Source organism: Camelina sativa, chromosome 12, assembly GCF_030686135.1.
Source record: "Camelina sativa cultivar CO46 ecotype springtype chromosome 12, ASM3068613v1".
Lineage (NCBI taxonomy): Eukaryota > Viridiplantae > Streptophyta > Magnoliopsida > Brassicales > Brassicaceae > Camelina > Camelina sativa.
In genome coordinates, this window is record NC_141891.1 from 29,690,131 (window position 1) to 29,707,955 (window position 17,825).

General features: G+C 39.9%; 1 non-coding gene across 1 annotated transcript; it reads right to left on the reverse strand.

The window, feature by feature from the left end:
• Nucleotides 1-5,651: 5,651 nt before the first annotated feature.
• LOC147931065 (small nucleolar RNA R71) lies at nt 5,652-5,758 on the reverse strand. Its single transcript, XR_015576775.1, has one exon. It is a non-coding gene; the product is annotated as a small nucleolar RNA R71 (small nucleolar RNA).
• Nucleotides 5,759-17,825: the final 12,067 nt, after the last annotated feature.

Here is a 17,825-nt window from a genome sequence, read left to right on the forward strand (position 1 = left end):
CGTGCAGTGTATACACGCCTTTTGGGGTTCGAAATTTGACGCACTGATGGTCCGTCGATGGGACTGCGTTCAACTTGTGAAGCCACGGGGTTCCAAGGATGACGTTATAGATAGTCGGCTTGTCGATGACGGTGAATCGGAAATATCTAGCCATTCCCCCCCCCCCCCCCCCCCCACGAAGATAGGCAGATCAATAGTGCCGACTGACATGATGTGATCTCCGTTGAAACCGGTTAAAGAATGGCACTCTGGTTTGATGTCACTCTCGCTGACCTCCATTTGCGCCAGGACATTCCTGAAGATCACGTTTACCGAGCTTCCGGTGTCGACCAGGATTCTCGTAACTTTGCTTTTGCCGATCAGGAGTTTGACGACCAAAGGGTCATTGTGTGGCACATCTAAACCTTCTAGATCGCTATTGTCGAAGGATATCGGCGTGTTTTCAGAATTGATCCTCGATGGCCAGGATTTCTTCATTTCGGCTTTGTTGGTGTAGTCCCTAATCGACCTGACCGAGTAGTTGCACCCTGCTAACCTGCCCATAATCATGTTTACCCGTCTTATTGTCGGGGGACATTGGTCGGGCTGATGGTCAGTGCGCGGTCGTTTTTCATTGTTGACATCATTTGGAACTTCCATCTCATCCTCACTTTGGTCGGCGAGTCTCTTGGAATCCTTTACAAATTTCTGAGCGACTTTTTCGACACGCTTGGTATCGTTCCGTCTGGGCCGGGTTGTCTTATTCCTGTCAGACTCGACGATTATTTCGCCCTTTTTGTATCGCTCCATCAGGACTGTTTGGAGATTGCGACACTCTTTGGTTGAGTGCATGGTGATTTGGTGGTAATCGTAGTACTGAGTTGCGCTACTCTCGCCTCCATCTTTCCGGGCATACTTATTCCATGTTAAACCAGACTGCGTATCTTCACCGATCGCGAAGGTTCGACGAATTCGATCTTGGTTACAGGTAAAATGCTGTCGAGTTTCGACATGCTCGACTTTCGGTGCTACGACCGTTGGTTCCTTGGTGGGGACGCTTTTTGCTGCCGCATGCTTCTTAGCGTTAACAGCCTTTTCTTCTTCACCTCGATATACTTCACAGCCCATAGCAATGCGTCGGCGATGGTCTCCACATGTGACAAATACAGTCCTTTCTTGAATCGGGATTCATACCATTGGGCGTTTCTCAGAGCAACGATAGCTGCCGCGTCAGGAATCGAGACGTTGACGACCACTTCTTTGAATCTTGTAATAACTCAGAGTGACTCGTGGCGTTCCTGAGTCAAGGCATATAGATCGGCGTGTGAGTTCTTGTTCTCCATCAAAACAGAAAATTGCTTCAAGAATTCAGTTATTAGATCCTTGACACTGTCAATAGATCCGGATGGGAGTCGCGAGAACCAACTCAGGGCAGTTCCTGTCAAATGCTCGGTGAAGACCTAACATGCCCCAGCGTCGTACTCATCGGGGACAAACTGTAAGGGGCCGAGTGATACTCCGAAAGTAAGCAGGAAATCCCGTGGATCAACTGTCCCATCATAGTAACCAAGCCTTGGCTTAACTGTTCGTCGCACTGGAGTGGTCGTGAGTTGTTTAGAGAACGGAGTTCGTTGGGTTGCTTCGAGCATGAGGTCCATCCCTAGTGACTTGCTCGTTGCCTTGTGTCCATTTCTTGCATTTTCTCCTTGATCTCTATCAATTATGGGTCCTTTCCTCTGCTGTTTCGCTCGTTGACTTGTGTGTCGAGGTTACGTCCTTTCTCATTGGTTTGAATTTATGGCCTTATTACCGCCCCAGTTGGGATGAGGCTTGTCGGGCCTTGCTGAGCAGCGTGAAGATGGTTAATTTCGTCCTGGGAGTTAATTTGCGCTGCGGTCAATGCGTCCAATCGAGTGTTGGTTTATTGCTCTTGCTGGTCAAGGCGCGTCAAGATTCCGCGAAATAGCTCGTCTATACTGGAGACGGGCTGGCTATTGAGCAAAGTGAGCTACGCAGGGTTCTGCGTCGCTTCTGTGGTCGTCGGGCTTGTTAGGTATGTCGCGATGACGAACGTTTCCGGATTTTCTGCCGCTATAGCCTTCCTTGAGTCGTCCGGGGTCGGAAAGACTACTTGCTCCACTTGATCTGTTGCCGGAGTTATCGTTCCCCCCGACGAACCGACTTCCTTGCTTCCTTCTTTGGTGATTCCAGTCATCTCGTCTAGCTGTTGTAGGTCCGTTCTTCAAACTTTCGAAGAAAATTTCGACTTGGCTCCCCCTTCCTGGCGCGCCAAATTGTTGATGTCCAAATCGGTCACAATTAGAATCTTTTAGTTCGATGAAAAGGAGGTCAAAGTTCTCTTTTATTGATCGGTGCCGGGGCACAAAAGGACGGGTTACAACGTAACTTAGACAAGTTAAAAATAACGGACAAGAGACAATAAACGAGCTGTGAGCTCGTGGATCCTAACTTTGGAAGAGAGAGAGAGCTAGTACTTGCAGTCCGTAATCTTTCCCTTTTTGTGCAAAAACCTCCTTGTCTAAAACGCCGTACGTCCGTATTTAAAGGGAACTGTGTCGGTTCGTCCGGTGAAAGGACCAAAATATCCCTCCTTCCTTGGAGGTTTATTTGGGTCTTTCATGGGTCGGGCCTTTTGTTGGGTGAGGATCCACCCCTAACAAATTCGATGTAATTAATTTGTTTTTTATCACTATAACTTCATTCATTCATTAGAGTGTGTGGATACAGAGTGTAAAACTGAACGAAAACATTGAGGGATAAAAAGATGAAAAATGTATTATGAATCGACAAATCGTTGACTTAGCCAGTGTATATTCAAGGAGGTTTGATTGACGTGTAGTCCACTTGAACCAAATCGAATCAAATCGTGTAGCCCATCCTCTTGTCTCTTGAATCCAGTTGTAAATATCAAACCTTGGACATCCACCATTGAGTACATTTACCAAATTCTGACTATCACCCTAAAAAATCACTATTGTGAAGCCACTATAAATGAGACTCTGGCTTTCAGCTTCAAGAGCCGACGCAACAGCTACACATGTTGCCTGACCCGCTTCACTAAAAATACTCTGGTCGTGCCGGATTAACTAAGCTGCAGTCGATCGTCTTTCCCTATTGATGAAGCTGCCATCATAATTGCATTTTATCCAACCAGAAGGGGGGTTTTGCCAAGAGTAATTAGTTGGTCTGGAGTTCCTGCGGGGACATGGAACATTGGGATTAAACCTTATATTGTTTGTTTCCACTGTTAACCATATATCTGTTCCTGTTTGGCTTCTACGCTGCCAACTATTATTATAGTTCTGAAAAGTTAGGTTGTTTCGACTTGTCCAGATCTTCCATAGGATCTAGAACGGTAGATGAGAGAGTCTATCATAAATCTTCTGGTGTTTATGGTAATCAAAGATAGCTTTAATCTTGGACTCAATCGTCTCATCTGAGTTTAGTAGACATCTGATTGGGATGTTGGAGTGATAACTCTCTAATTTACATGTTTTAAGCATTATTTTTTGTCCATATTTTGCATTGTTTATACCCTAACCTTAGCATTTTTAGGTCATTAACTGCAGGAATTCATATTTAGACCATTTAGGATGTTGCAATTTTGCATTTGAACATTTTGGATGAAAATAGGTGCTTTAGAGCCTAAAATGGGGAGAAACAAGGTTAAATCCGAGCATGTACCCGAAGGAGCTATTGAGCAGGAAGAACAGTCCGAACCCCAACCCGATCGAGGAGGATTCAAGAGAAGGAAGAACAACCCGAAGACCTACCCGAGGAACAACCCAATCATATCCTCGTGCACCCCATCGAGCGGAACCTCGGGCAGGACTGGGAAGCTAGGTTAAAGGGGTTTCCATATATAAACCCCCCTCTTCTTCCTCTCGCCCTAGCACACCGCAGACACTCAACACAAAGAGCGAGAGCTTATGAGAGATATCTTGAGCGACTCAAACACTTTTTCCACTTTGTTAGGATTTATTTTACATTTATTTGCTATCCTTTTAGATTTCTACTCTGTACTCTTCACTTCTATCTTATTTTTCAATACAATGCAATTTTCGTTTATCTATGCTTTTATGTTTTCTGCAATGAGATCTGAGTAGTGAAACAAATTTTCTAGGGATAGGATAGACAATTATGTGTTCTTGATCGGTTAGGATGTCTTAGCTTGGTTGCTTACGTTTTATAAATTCTTTTCTAGATTGGTGTTCTTAATGCTATCAATAGACCGAGAGGTTGAGATTAGATCTAGGGAGATGTAGTTGAAATGCTTGAATCAATCAATGCTAGAGATTTACTTACTTAGCCTAAGAGATTAGATGTGTAAGGAGTTTATTGACAATAATGAATCAGTTTGTATTGCCTGCTTGATCATATTTCTCCAACGAGAGTTGGGTAGGGGAGTGATCAAGGTTGATTGTTTCTATCACGAGAGTGTTTTAACAAGATTTTGAGAGATTCATTGTCTAGGGAATATTTGCTTGAGGCATGTAGGACATCCATACTAGTCAGAAACATTTATGAGTCGATTACCCCATCGTTAGGAGCTTTTGCATCTTGATTGTTTACGTTTTCATTCATAACTCGACCCTATACCCGAACTGGTACTCAATCACCAGCTTCGTGTACACCTTTGAGTTGTTCATACTCTTCTTGTTTACTCGATCACCCCACCCGATCATGTACTCGAATGCTCGCATCGAGTGCTTAGGTCGTGTGGTTCTTGTTTATTTAATTTCTTTTAATTATTTTAGGATTGTTAGATCAAACTCATTTATTGCTTGGCTTGACTTGCATAGTTCTGATCATATCTCATCTGCTAGCATACCAACCATTTGGATTGATAACCCTTTATACTACAACTGCATAGGGAATTGATACCCTGGGTGAAAATCCTGGTATCAATTTGGTGCCGTTGCCATTTGGTTGAATTTTATTTGCTACGTTTAAGATTTCAGCAATTGCTAGATCAAGTGCTCTGATATACTTTGGTTCGGAACTGACTTGTTTACTTTTGTGTTTGTTTGTTTTGCATTTCAGGTACAACCCGAGCACCCACCCGACCCATCACTCGATCACCTGGATCGAGTAGACCTTCGTGTACTCACTCGGTTCACTGATTGTGCATGCAAACACGATCCAAGGGTAGTCAACACTTAAGTTCATTCATCGACAACATCGACAGACCAAGGATACTCCATCAACAACAAGTTCAGCAACCACAACCAACAACAATTGAGGAGACAATGAATAATCAGAATGGTCCACCAGCTCCTCAAGAGAGGACCAACATAGGAGCAGGGGATGCTCCATCTACTCACACTCAAAGACATGACATTGTGCCACTTGCTGTCCAAAACAACAACTTTGAGACCAAGAGTAGTCTCATCCAGATGATACAAAGCAACAAGTTTCATGGATTGCCAATGGAGGATCCATTGGACCATCTGGATGAGTTTGATAGGCTCTGTAGCCTCACCAAGATCAATGGAGTTAGTGAAGATGGATTCAAACTCCGGCTTTTCCTATTTTCTTTGGGAGACAAAGCACACATCTAGGAGAAATCACTCCCCAAGGAGTCCATCACCACTTGGGAAGCATGCAAGAAGGCGTTTCTAGCCAAATTCTTCTCCAACTCCAGAACCGCAAGGATGAGAAATGACATCTCCAGCTTTGTTCAGAAAAGCAATGAAACGTTCAGTGAAGCTTGGGAACGTTTCAAGGGATACACAAGCAGATGCCCTCATCATGGATTCAACAATGCATCATTGCTAAGTACACTGTATCGGGGTGTAGTCCCTAAGATCAGGATGTTGCTGGACACCGCAAGGAATGGTAACTTCCTCAACAAGGAACTTGGCTCAATCTGATGGCCACTACAATGAGGAGTATAATCACACTGTGCGATCTACTGGAGAGGATGATGCCAAGTACAAGAGAGACATGAAAGCCCTCAATGACAAATTGGATAAGCTCGTCAGCCAGCAGCAGCATGTCGATGCCATATCAGAGGAAGACCAGTTTCAGCAACAAGATGGGGAGAATGCTCAGCTAGAGGATGTGAACTACATCAACAACCGAGGAGGTTACAACAAAAAGTACAACATCTACAAACCAAACCCGAATCTGTCCTACCGTAACCCAAATGTTGCAAATCCTCAGGACCAAATCTACCCATCCGCGGTCGAAGGGAATCAGGGCCAACAAAAGCCTTTTGTTCAATACAATCAAGGCTATGCTCCTAAGCAGCAATATTCTGGTAGTTACCATCAACCAATTGCACCACCTGGATTCCAACAACAACAAGGCCCGCAGAACCTATCTCAAGAAGCTGATCTACGCGGACTGATTCAGCAGATGATACAGAGTCAGGCATCGGCTGCTATGGACAATGCAAAACGGTTCACGGAGATGAGCAACAAGATCGATTCTGGGTATAATGACCTGAATGCCAAGTACGATTCTCTCAACACTAAGCTGAGATACCTAGAAGGCCAACACAACACCCAACCTCATCCAAAAATAAACCAGCTTTCAGGTAAAGCTATTCAGAAACCCAAAAGACTATGCAAAAGCCTAAGCTATCTTTCTTGATGATGACTTTAAGGACTACCTCACTGCGGACAACGATGTTCAAGATGGAGAGGATATGGATCATTATGGGATGAATGAGTACTAGTACTACATATCCGAGTATGAACCTGAGCCTTTACCCGAGGAGACTAATCGAGTTGATGATCGAGCACTAGTTCGAGAATCAGAAACCAAAGAATCACCCGAGGCTGAACCCGATGACACACCCGATGACGATGATCAGATGATACATCGGGTAGACGTTCAGATGACAGATCAACCTCAACTGCCTGCAGCAGAGGAAGGGGAATTAGAGGAAAAGTTCAGAGCTGCTCTTGACATCCAATTAGAGACGCTTGCAGAGCGTACACTACAAAAAAATTGAGTTTATTGTATCATAAAATTAAGTAATGTTACTTTGAATTACTTATTTAAAAATGAAACAAATAAATCTAATTAAGCATCAGTTATTAATTAAAGTGATGTTTTAATAAACTAATTTGACATCAATTAAAGAAAATTGATTTAACCTTTATGTGTTTGTATCATTTTTAAAAAAAATTGATATAAATTATAAATTCACATCATTTAGATAATTGATGAATCTATTAATTTTATCGACATCAAAAAAATTTATATTGATAAAAACTGATGTTAATTTACACAAGCTATAATTAAAAATCACTTATGTAAATTGATTTACATCATGTAATTTCTAATACAATTACTTATTTATTTATTGTCAACAAAAAACTAAGGAAATAATTAATGAATTAATGTCATTACTTATTTTTTATTGTTGTCAAAAATTTTTTTTTCTTTCGTTGGTAGGTAGAAGGATTTTTACAATCTCACATCGACCACTCTTTTAGGAGTGCTGAGATCTACCTATTATAAATACTTAAACCTATTTGATTACCATTACTTGTTTAGTGGGATAACAACTAATTGTGGGGACCATCATAAATATAGTAGAAATAATATATACTATAAATATCAATAGTATATATATAAACAAATGTGATTAAAAAAATATTGTACTACAGGAAAATATTTTCATAAAATTTATTATAATATTGATTTTAACATCATGCTTTTAAAAATGGTATAACTATTTTACATTAGTTTTGATAAATGATGCAAATATTTTATATCAATTTAGTAAAAATGATGTAAGACTTGCAATATTTTTTATAAGTGACGTAAATGAAAATCAATTCAGTAATTGAAACAAATATTTATTTCAATTGATACAAATTATTTGCATCAACAAAATGTAAATCATTTATTTAAGCGATGTTAATTATTTTAACATCATTTAAATATGATACAAACAAATGAAATAAATGATGTAAAACCATCATTTTTTTTTTTGTAGTGGTATGTCCAAGTGAAAAGCTCCACCTCCTAAGCTCTTGCCACCGCACAAACTTTGAGAGGAATCATCAAGGAGACAGCTCAGCTAGAGATTGAGGTTAAGGAAGCTGTCAAAAAAATTGGGAATGCAATTCTGAGGAGTGGAGTGTGTTTAGATCCTGAACTATGAATTGAGGAAAAATTGGAGGATCCTGGCTCTTTTACATTGCCATGTTCAATAGGATTTTGGATTTTCGACAACTGCTTGTGCGATTTGGAAGCTTCAGTCAGCATCATGCCACTATCAGTTGCTAACAAGATGGATTTCCACAGTTTTAAACCAAGTAGCCCGTATTTGGTTCTAGCTGATAGAACAATCAGACACCCCATTGGTATCTTGGAAAACTTGTCTCTCAGGATCGGAAAAGTGGAAGTTCCTACTGAGTTTATGGTCATTGATATAGATAAGGAACCAGAAGATCCACTGATCCTAGGAAGACCATTCTTGGCAACAGTATGAGCAGTGATTGATGTGAAACAAGGCAAGATCATAATTGAGCACGGAGAGCACTTCAAAATGGAATTTGGCATCAAGAAGGGAATTAAGAAGCCAACCATTGATGTCAAGTTTTTTCCACCCGGACAAAACAGAGAAGAGTCAAGCATCACAAAGAAGTCAATACTACATTTGCTGTGGAATCTGGACAAGACCTGGAAATTGCATTAAATCAGTCTGTTTCAGTGGAGAGGATTCCATAACCTCTCCCTCCTAAAACACATGCTTAAAGAGCATGAAGAGTCAAACTTAGTGACTTAAAACAAGCTCACTTGGGAGGAAGTCCTAAAGGTATCCTTTATTTTTTTTAATTTTAATATATTTATTTTGTCTTATTTTAGGTTTTTACATATTTGCATATATTTGTTAAAAAAAAAAAAAGGAAATTTTGAGGAACCCGAGGCTCTACCCGAATCCGTACCCGACCCGCCTGATCGTGTTCCCACCCGGGTGGCGAGTAGAGTCCAAATTCCACAAAACCCTAGCCCACTCTCGGTGAAACCCTAGCGGCAGCCCTTCCTATTTAAGAGGACCAACTCCTTCCTCCCCAAGACAAAAATCGATAAGTGCTTTCAAACTTCCTTCTTCTTATTTCTTCTCTCTCTCAAACTCGAGTGCTTTAAGATTTTCGGAAACTAACCCTATTGATCTCGAGTTTAGCTTTTCTTTCTTTTCAAGGATTCACCAATGGCACCAAAGATGAAGACTTACCAAAAGAAGTCGAGCAGATCAACCTCCGCCGCTGCTAGAACCGGAGGTGAAGCCGTCGAACCCCACGATTCCCAAGAAAGAGGAGACGTTTCGCATTCCCAACCGTTGAGTGGACGTTTTCAATCCCCAACCCGATGCTCAACCTGATCCGTCACCCGAGCAGGTGCTTGAGCAACCGATCGTGCAGACCCCCGAGTTCGCTCACCAAGCCCGGTGGCGAGTGCTGTCCGCCGATCTCCTCGATGTAGGGACCTGTCTATGTCCGAACGAACCGTAACCGACCCAATGGAGGTCGATTCTGATGCCGATGGAGGAGAACTAGAGGAGATCCAAACCTCGCGGTTAAGGAGCATAGCTGAGGTTGCGAGGGGGAAGAGACCAGCCTCTGAAAAGGCTGAGAAGGTGGCTGAGAGAGCGGCTGAAGAAGAAGATCGAGACACGGAGGAGGAGAGCCATGACCGAGAGGAGGAGCAGAGAGAACGCACACGCCTGGCTTCGCGGAGGCTGAAGCGAAAAGAGGTGGAGACTCCGGCCAAGCTCTTCAAGGTCCTCCGCAAGATGAGCTTTGTAGGAACCCGCTACCCTCACCGTGAAACAATGAAGCAGTTGGGGATCGCTAGAGATGTCGAATTCCTTTTCGACATGTGGCACCTGGGCCAGATGATGCAAGCCAACCTGGAAGCTTATGACGAGGAGACGGTTCACTTCCTCTCCACGCTGCGGTTGCACTACTTTGAAGACCACCCGACTCTACTACCCGATGGGAGGATCGGGTTCATCACTTTCTCCGTGCGCAACAAGGAATACCGACTTACCTTCAAGGAGATGGAGAAGTTGTATGGGTTCAAGGCCGGTAATGGAGAGAACATGGAGGTAAGGAAGGAGGAGATGAAGTCCCTCTCTTCTCTCAGTTTTGAGGTATTTTCACAAGTCCCTAGCCTGCACTCTATTTGCTAGGAAGAAGACTGGGAATGTGAATGATCATGAGCTCCAACTGTTAGACATTGCCTTGTGTGGAGTATTAGACAATGCTAGGGATGGTAGACCGCTGGTAGGGGATGCTGCGGACAATAGCATGATCTTTGTGCTGCTCGATCAGTTCCTTTACCTAAAGTCTTGGGCAATGAAAACTGAGAGAAGAGAGGGAGCTGGAGAGATCTCCATAGGAGGATTGGTCACACCAATTTTGGTAGCTTCCGATTTGCCTTTGAAGGGAGTGGTACATGAGCCGAGGCTAAACATCGAGTACCTGACACTGGCAAGATTCTTGGCCTATGAGAGGCCAAATGACATGTTGCTCTTCAAATTTGTTCATCCAGCTGCGGGAGCCACCCAAATGATCCTGCCTAACGTCGTGTGCACAAAAATCCGGCTAGGGAACAACATAGAATTCACGCAACCATTAGAGGAGCTGTACAACCCTGAGAAGGAATCCGAAGCTGAAGAAAGAGAGCCGACTGGGCAAGGACAGGGAGACAACTCGGAAGACTATGATTTTGAGGAGTATGTTTGCTCTCAAAACCAATCTATTGGGGTGAGGGAAGCTCACAAGAGGATCAGATGGTTGAAGAGGATGAACAAGTTCCTGGCTTGGAAAGTGAAGGACCTTTCCGGCTCAGTGAAGGTAATGGGAGGACTGATCAGGGAATTGCAAGACAAGGCAAGCTGTGCCTCAGCTCCCACTTCGGCATATGCACCCACATGGATGGGGAGGAGCGTACCACTAGGAAGAAATCGAGGATTAGCACCTCCAGAGCCTCACAGAGCATCATCTTATGAGCCCCAAGCAGAGGAGGATGTCACCAGACCAGATAGATCACATAGAAGCCACTCAGATGCCTATCCGATGCCTAACCCGATAGGGTACACGATGTCGTATCCAATGCCACCATCGAGTACACATTCGAGTGAACACTCGGGTCCATTCCTTCCAACCTATCAGATGCCATATCCAATGCCGTACTCGATGCACCCTGCAAGCGGCTACACGGGTGAACATTCCAGACCTCTCCCACCGTACCCATCATACTATCCGATGCCCTACCCGATGAGCTACGCGATGCATTACCCGATCAATCCCTCGGATGCTGGTCCGAGCAAGTCGTCCGTGCCCATAACCGAGCTCTCTGATAAGCAAATCTTGGCGCTTGCTGAAGCCGGTGACAACCCTGGCTACACGTTGGCGAGCATGGAGGCTGCTACAACCTCCTTCTTCACCAACCCATGAAGTACCACTTTCATCCAAACCATTGTCTATACCATTACATTTTATTTTGTTTCATTTTGTGTGATTCTGAGACTTCTTTTTTAGACTTTTATTTACACAGTGGACTGTGTAATTTAAGTTTGGGGGAGGGTCTGAGAATGTATTTAACATTGTGTTTTATTTTCTTATTTTCTTATTTTCAAATTTTTGCATACTAGTTTTATTCATTTGAGTCTGCATCTATTTGCAATAAAAAAAAAACCCAAACAAAATTTGAAAAACTAAAAAAAAAAAAAAGAGTGTTCATGTAGTTGTATTTACATTATTAGGATTGAGTCTAGTTTGCTTCATATAGGATTGTTGTATATGCATCTTAGGGGACAATGATTAAAACCACCTTGTTTAAAGTCAAACCTTAGGATTGAAGTTATAGCCCTTAATCACAGTTCATTATTGCTAGATCAATTTTTGGAAAAAAATGACAAATCTTTGTTTAGAACCTTGTGTCTTTTGAATGCTTCCTCCACTTGCTTGATCATTGAATCATCTCTATATTATTGGACTTAACCTGAACTTAAATTGTCTTGCTTGTGAAATTTGAATACTTGCTCATGGTAACTCTAAACTCAGATTAACACTCTTTTTTGCCAATCTTTTTATTTAACCCGATTTGTTTTTCCCGACCCATGAACCCAAACCTTTCTTTCAAACCTTGTTGTGAATTGTTGAGTGAGGCATTTTCATTTTGCTATAGGTTGTGAAACCTTTAGAGTATTGAGAACGACAAAGAACTGGCTCTTGATTTAGCTAAGTTAGAATCATTTGAACTAGCTAATAGAATCGTATTTTAAAGATAGGTGGTTAGCATGTTTATTTAGGGTTGGGTTGAGAAATTAAAAAAAAAAAGAAAAAAAAAAGTCTCTGAGGTTCGAATCAAGTAGCTCTAAGTCTCTTAGTAAAAAAAAAGAGAAAAGACCTTGCTATAGTCTCCTAGAAAAAGAAAAAAAAATAAAATAATATATAGGAATATTATTAGGAGTTTAGCAAAAAAAGAAAAAGAAAAAAAAATGCTAGATGTTTAAAGTTTAGACCTTAGGGATTATAAAAAAAAAAGTTAAAATCAAGAATGTGGGTAATTTTATTCTAGGGGATTTGATAAAAAAAAAAGTGAATGAGAAAATGGTAGAGTATCAAGAGTTAAGCTTTGTATGCCCTAATTGTTCTCAATCTTAGATAGTTTTCACAACTGTCTAACATTCATTCTTTTTAGAGAAAATCACCCAAAGATATTGTTTGAAACCACCCTACCAAAAAGTCTTACCCTTGAAACCGATTGAGCTTGATTCACCTTCCATTTGCAAGAATTCGCCAAACACTTAAATGAATGTGAAAGAGATGTTCTTTAGAATTGCAAGTCTTTACTTTTAGTTGGAGGTTGAACTAGATTGATGCATGGTAATAAGCATAGAAAAATATTTGTAAGTATGTTGATTGATCTTAGCACCGTTAAACTATCTTTAAGGACTATAGCTTGAATCCTTCGCTTAGCACAAAAAGGTTATGAGTCCCCATTTAAAAAAAAAACTCATCCTCTACTTCCTTGCTAGAGGACTAGCAAGATTTAAGTTTGGGGGTGTGATAACTCTCTAATTTACATGTTTTAAGCATCCTTTTTGTCCATATTTTGCATTGTTTATACCCTAACCTTAGTATTTTTAGGTCATTAACTGTAAGAATTCGCATTTAAACCACTTAGGATGTTGCAATTTTGCATTTGCATATTTTGGATGAAAAATGGTGCTTTAGAACCTAAAATGGGGAGAAACAAGGTTAAATCCGAGCATGTACCCGAAGGAGCTATTGAGCAGGAAGAACAGTCCGAACCCCAACCCGATCGAGGAGGATTAAAGAGAAGGAAAAACAACCCGAAGACCTACCCGAGGAACAACCCGACCATATCCTCGTGCACCCCATCGAGCGGAACCTCGGGCAGGACTGGGAAGCTAGGATAAAGGGGTTTCCATATATAAACCCCCCTCTTCTTCCTCTCGCCCTAGCACGCCGCAGACACTCAACACAGAGAGCGAGAGCTTCTGAGAGAGATCTTGAGCGACTCAAACACTTTTTCCACTTTGTTAGGATTTATTTTACATGTCTTTGCTATCCTTTTAGATTTCTACTCTGTACTCTTCACTTCTATCTTATTTTCAAATACAATGCAATTTTCATTTATCTATGCTTTTATGTTTTCTACAATGAGATCTGAGTAGTGAAACAAAGTTTCTAGGGATGGGATAGACAATTATGTGTTCTTGATCGGTTAGGATGTCTTAGCTTGGTTGCTTATGTTTTATAAATTCCTTTCTAGATTGGTGTTCTTAATGCTATCAATAGGCCGAGAGGTTGAGATTAGATCTAGGGTATTTTGCCATCGAGAGATGTAGTTGAAATGCTTGAATCAATCAATGCTAGAGATTTACCTACTTAGCCTAAGAGATTAGATGTGTAAGGAGTTTATTGATAATAATGAATTCGGTTTGTATTGCCTGCTTGATCATGTTTCCCCAACGAGAGTTGGGTAGGGGAATGATCAAGGTTGATTGTTTCTATCACGAGAGTGTTTTAAAAAGATTTTAGAGATTCATTGTCTAGGGAATATTTGCTTGAGGCATGTAGGACATCCATACTGGTCAGGAACATTTAGGAGTCGATTACCCCATCCTTAGGAGCTTTCGCATCTTGATTGTTTACGTTTTCATTCATAACTCGACCCTATACCCGAACTGGTACTCGATCACCAGCTTCGTGTACACCTTCGAGTTGTTCATACTCTTCTTGTTTACTCGATCACCCCATCCGATCCAGTACTCGAATGCTCGCATTGAGTGCTTAGGTCGTGTGGTTCTTGTTTATTTAATTTCTTTAATTATTTTAGGATTGTTAGATCAACCCTATTTATTGCTTGACTTGACTTGTATAGTTCTTATCATATCTCATCTGCTAGCATAACAACCATTTGGATTGATAACCCTTTGTACTACAACTGCATATGGAATTGATACCCTAGATGAAAATTCTGTTATCATGGAGTCACGCCAAATTTGCAGGACATGTGGACAAGTGAAGAAAAGATGTTTAGTAATTTTAATTATTTTTGTCATTAGGTTTTTAGTTATTAAAATATTTTGAAAAGAATTTGTGATGATATATTTTATCTTTAATTTTTTTTTTATAATGACATATATACTAAACTAAAAATACAAAAGAAAACTCCACATACGTATTATTATTTGTAGGGTAAGGTATATGGATCTCGATGTCACTTTGATGCGTGTGTGGTCTTTTTATGATGTGGATGATTGCAATTGCTTTGTATATGTTAGACGGGATAATTTTGTAGGAGAAAGAAAATCCTAAATTTTGGTTGTTTCCTATTTTTGTCTGTAGGTGGTTTATAATTTTTCTTTATGAAGTTTTGTTTTTTGGGTGAAAGATAGGTTTATATATATTTATAGTCCGGTGGTCTTTCAGATTTCTCTTTTTATGGTATTTTTAACTAAAGTCTTTAGTTTGCTCTTCTTAATTTATTTTCGTTACAGGTCTGTGATTTTTTAGAGTGAAATATTTAATATATTAGTTTAATTTTGTCCCCTCTTGATGGAAACTGATCCATCTGGAGTGTACCATTTTTTAATATATTAGGTAGTTTTTTGTGTATTTTAAATAAGGTTGGGCTTAATTGTTATTTTGTGTATTGTACATGATGATTTGATAATAGATCCAAACGTTGATTTAATAGGTCGAAGCCCAATTGAATCGTAATAGGTCAGTGGTATTTAAGGGTTTACTGGATAAGATAACTGATAAATTTAAACCTTTTTTTTTAATTTGAGGTAGAGTGGAAGATGAATAATTTGAGTGTGAGACGGTGAATTATCAAGTATGAAATATATTTTTTGTTTTAATTGGTTTTTTGATCTTGATTATTTTGTATGGATATCGTAGTTTTTTTTATTTACTTGTTTTGATAGAGGCATAATTACTGGAATTTGTTTTTTTATATTATTCTAAATTACAAAGGGTAGAGGAGACGATTTACTTAGGCCATCATTAACGGCACAACACCTTTGGTGTTCTTAAGCAAAAAAAATAATAAAAATAAGGAATAGTGGGCTTAGATCAATTTTTTTGATCTTAAATAAGAACTGATTTAAGCCCAGTTCTTGGCTTACGTGTCATCACGGGAGTTGTCGACATTTTTTTGGTGTTGAGACAATTTTTTCATTTCTCTTCTTCTTCGACATCGCGGCTAGGGTTTGCAATAGAAAGAGAGAAAACGGCAAGAGCTTCGTTTCCTTCATCCTCGCCGTTTAAACACGAAAATCTTCCGAATAAAACACCCAAATCGAGAGCTCAAGTCAGTTGAAATCGATCTTTGCAAAGGTTTCCCGAGGAATCCGTTTAATTTCTCATTTATGTCTTGATATGTCCGGCGAATCGAAAGCTTCTTCCTGATATGTTGTGTCGTCGTCTCCTTTCTCTGGCATAGATCATCTAGTTTGATTTTGTTTACTAGGGATTTTGATTTTGCAATTTCCCAGAATTGTTTGAAAATTTTGTTTTGATCTGTTACAGAATCTAGTTGTCTCCATGTTACTGTGTAGTAATTCATCTAAATTTTGACAGTTCTTTGGGATTTTTGCTGCTGTGTTATGTGAGTTGAAGTTGTTAAAGTCTATGATTCTGATCAGAGAAGCACACTTTGTGTGTGTTTTTTTAGGAGCTCGAAGTGAACTTGCAGAACTTATATATTTTTGAGCTGTTGCAAAAAGTTGCAAGTCTGAGCTGTTGCAAGAAGTTGCAGAACTTATATATTTTTGCATTTGGTATGTACTCAGTCTATCCAGGGGTTTGGCTTATTGCGGAGGGCAAATGAAACAGACTTCATTAGAATTCAACAAAGGATGCAACACACATTTGATCAGTTTCGAGAAGATTTAGCAGAGGAGTTACAAACTGTGGCAAAGAGAGTTTGCCAGCAGTTTCATGCCATCTTCAAGAACATGTTTATGCAGAGTAATGAGTCTTCATTGGATCCTATAATGTTAATCAATTGCTTGACTAGTCATGACAATGAGTTTTGTTGATTTTGATTATATATATGTGCAGGCAAATGTTGACGAGGCGAGGTTAAAGTGTGGCTTATGTTGTCTTTCAAGCACAAGCAGTGAAGCCATCGACGTCGCCGTTGTCGCCGCTGAGAATATCACAATAACAGTGTGTTGTGTATGGTTTGCATGTAGATTAGCACTCTGATTCTAGCTGAACATGAGGGTGGTTCTATCAAACCTCAGACAGTGAGTACAGTAGTTGCAGCTAACTCTTTGGGTGAGGAACATGAGGGTGGTTTGACGTGGGGAACATGGGAGAGGGAAGATGCAGAGTGGAGCTAAAGGAGATAATGTTGTGGTGAAAGTGGCTAAAGGAGATGCAGAGTGGAGCTCTGGGTTAACTTTAAATTGGATCAAGTAGTCTAAGAATCCAACACTTTTATGCTGGTGTAGACTTGTGAGACTTTGTGTTTTTTGTAAAATGTTTAAGAATATATTTATTCTAAGAACACCATAATTAGTTCCCCCATTTTTTTTACCTATGATCTTAACAACTAATCTTAGATTATTTTCACTATATATTTAATCTAAGAACACAAAAAAAAGTTCTCCCATTAAGGATGCCCTTATTTGGCCAGCTGTTCCTCTCACATGTATGAAGTTTGAGTGAACACAAATCTTAAGGTCACAGTTATCTTCTCTTTTCAAAAATTTGTATATACTAGATATTCACCCGCGGTACACCGTGGGGCTAGTTTTTCTTATAAAGAAATATAATTTGTTTTATATATATAACTAATGTTTAATTTATATTTTTTAAAAGTGTACAACCTTACAAATATAGGTATATTAGTTAGTATAGAAATTAGAAAGTATTTTGTTAGTAGCATAGAATTCCTACGTGTACTAAAAGTAGGAATATTATATCGACCGCTAATACTTAACTATATTTTCATGTTTTGTTCATATATTTATAGAAAAGTAGATGTTATATTCATACAATATAAACAAACCAATAAACTAATTGACCCGTGGTTCAACCGGTCCAACTAATTGACCCAGCAACCCGAAAGACTTCCGGTTCACCTTCCGGTCCGATTTTTAAAACATTGTTGTTTATTCATTAGGCTGATTGTTTAAGAAATGTCCGTATGGAGAAAATATTGTTTTATAAAATTGGAAACTTAATATTAATTAAATTAATTATAAACTTAATACTTAATGTTTTGAAAATTTTGTTTAGGCCGATTGTTTTGGAAATTTTATTAAGATAGGAAATCTTGTTTCCAAAAATCAAAACTTAATATTA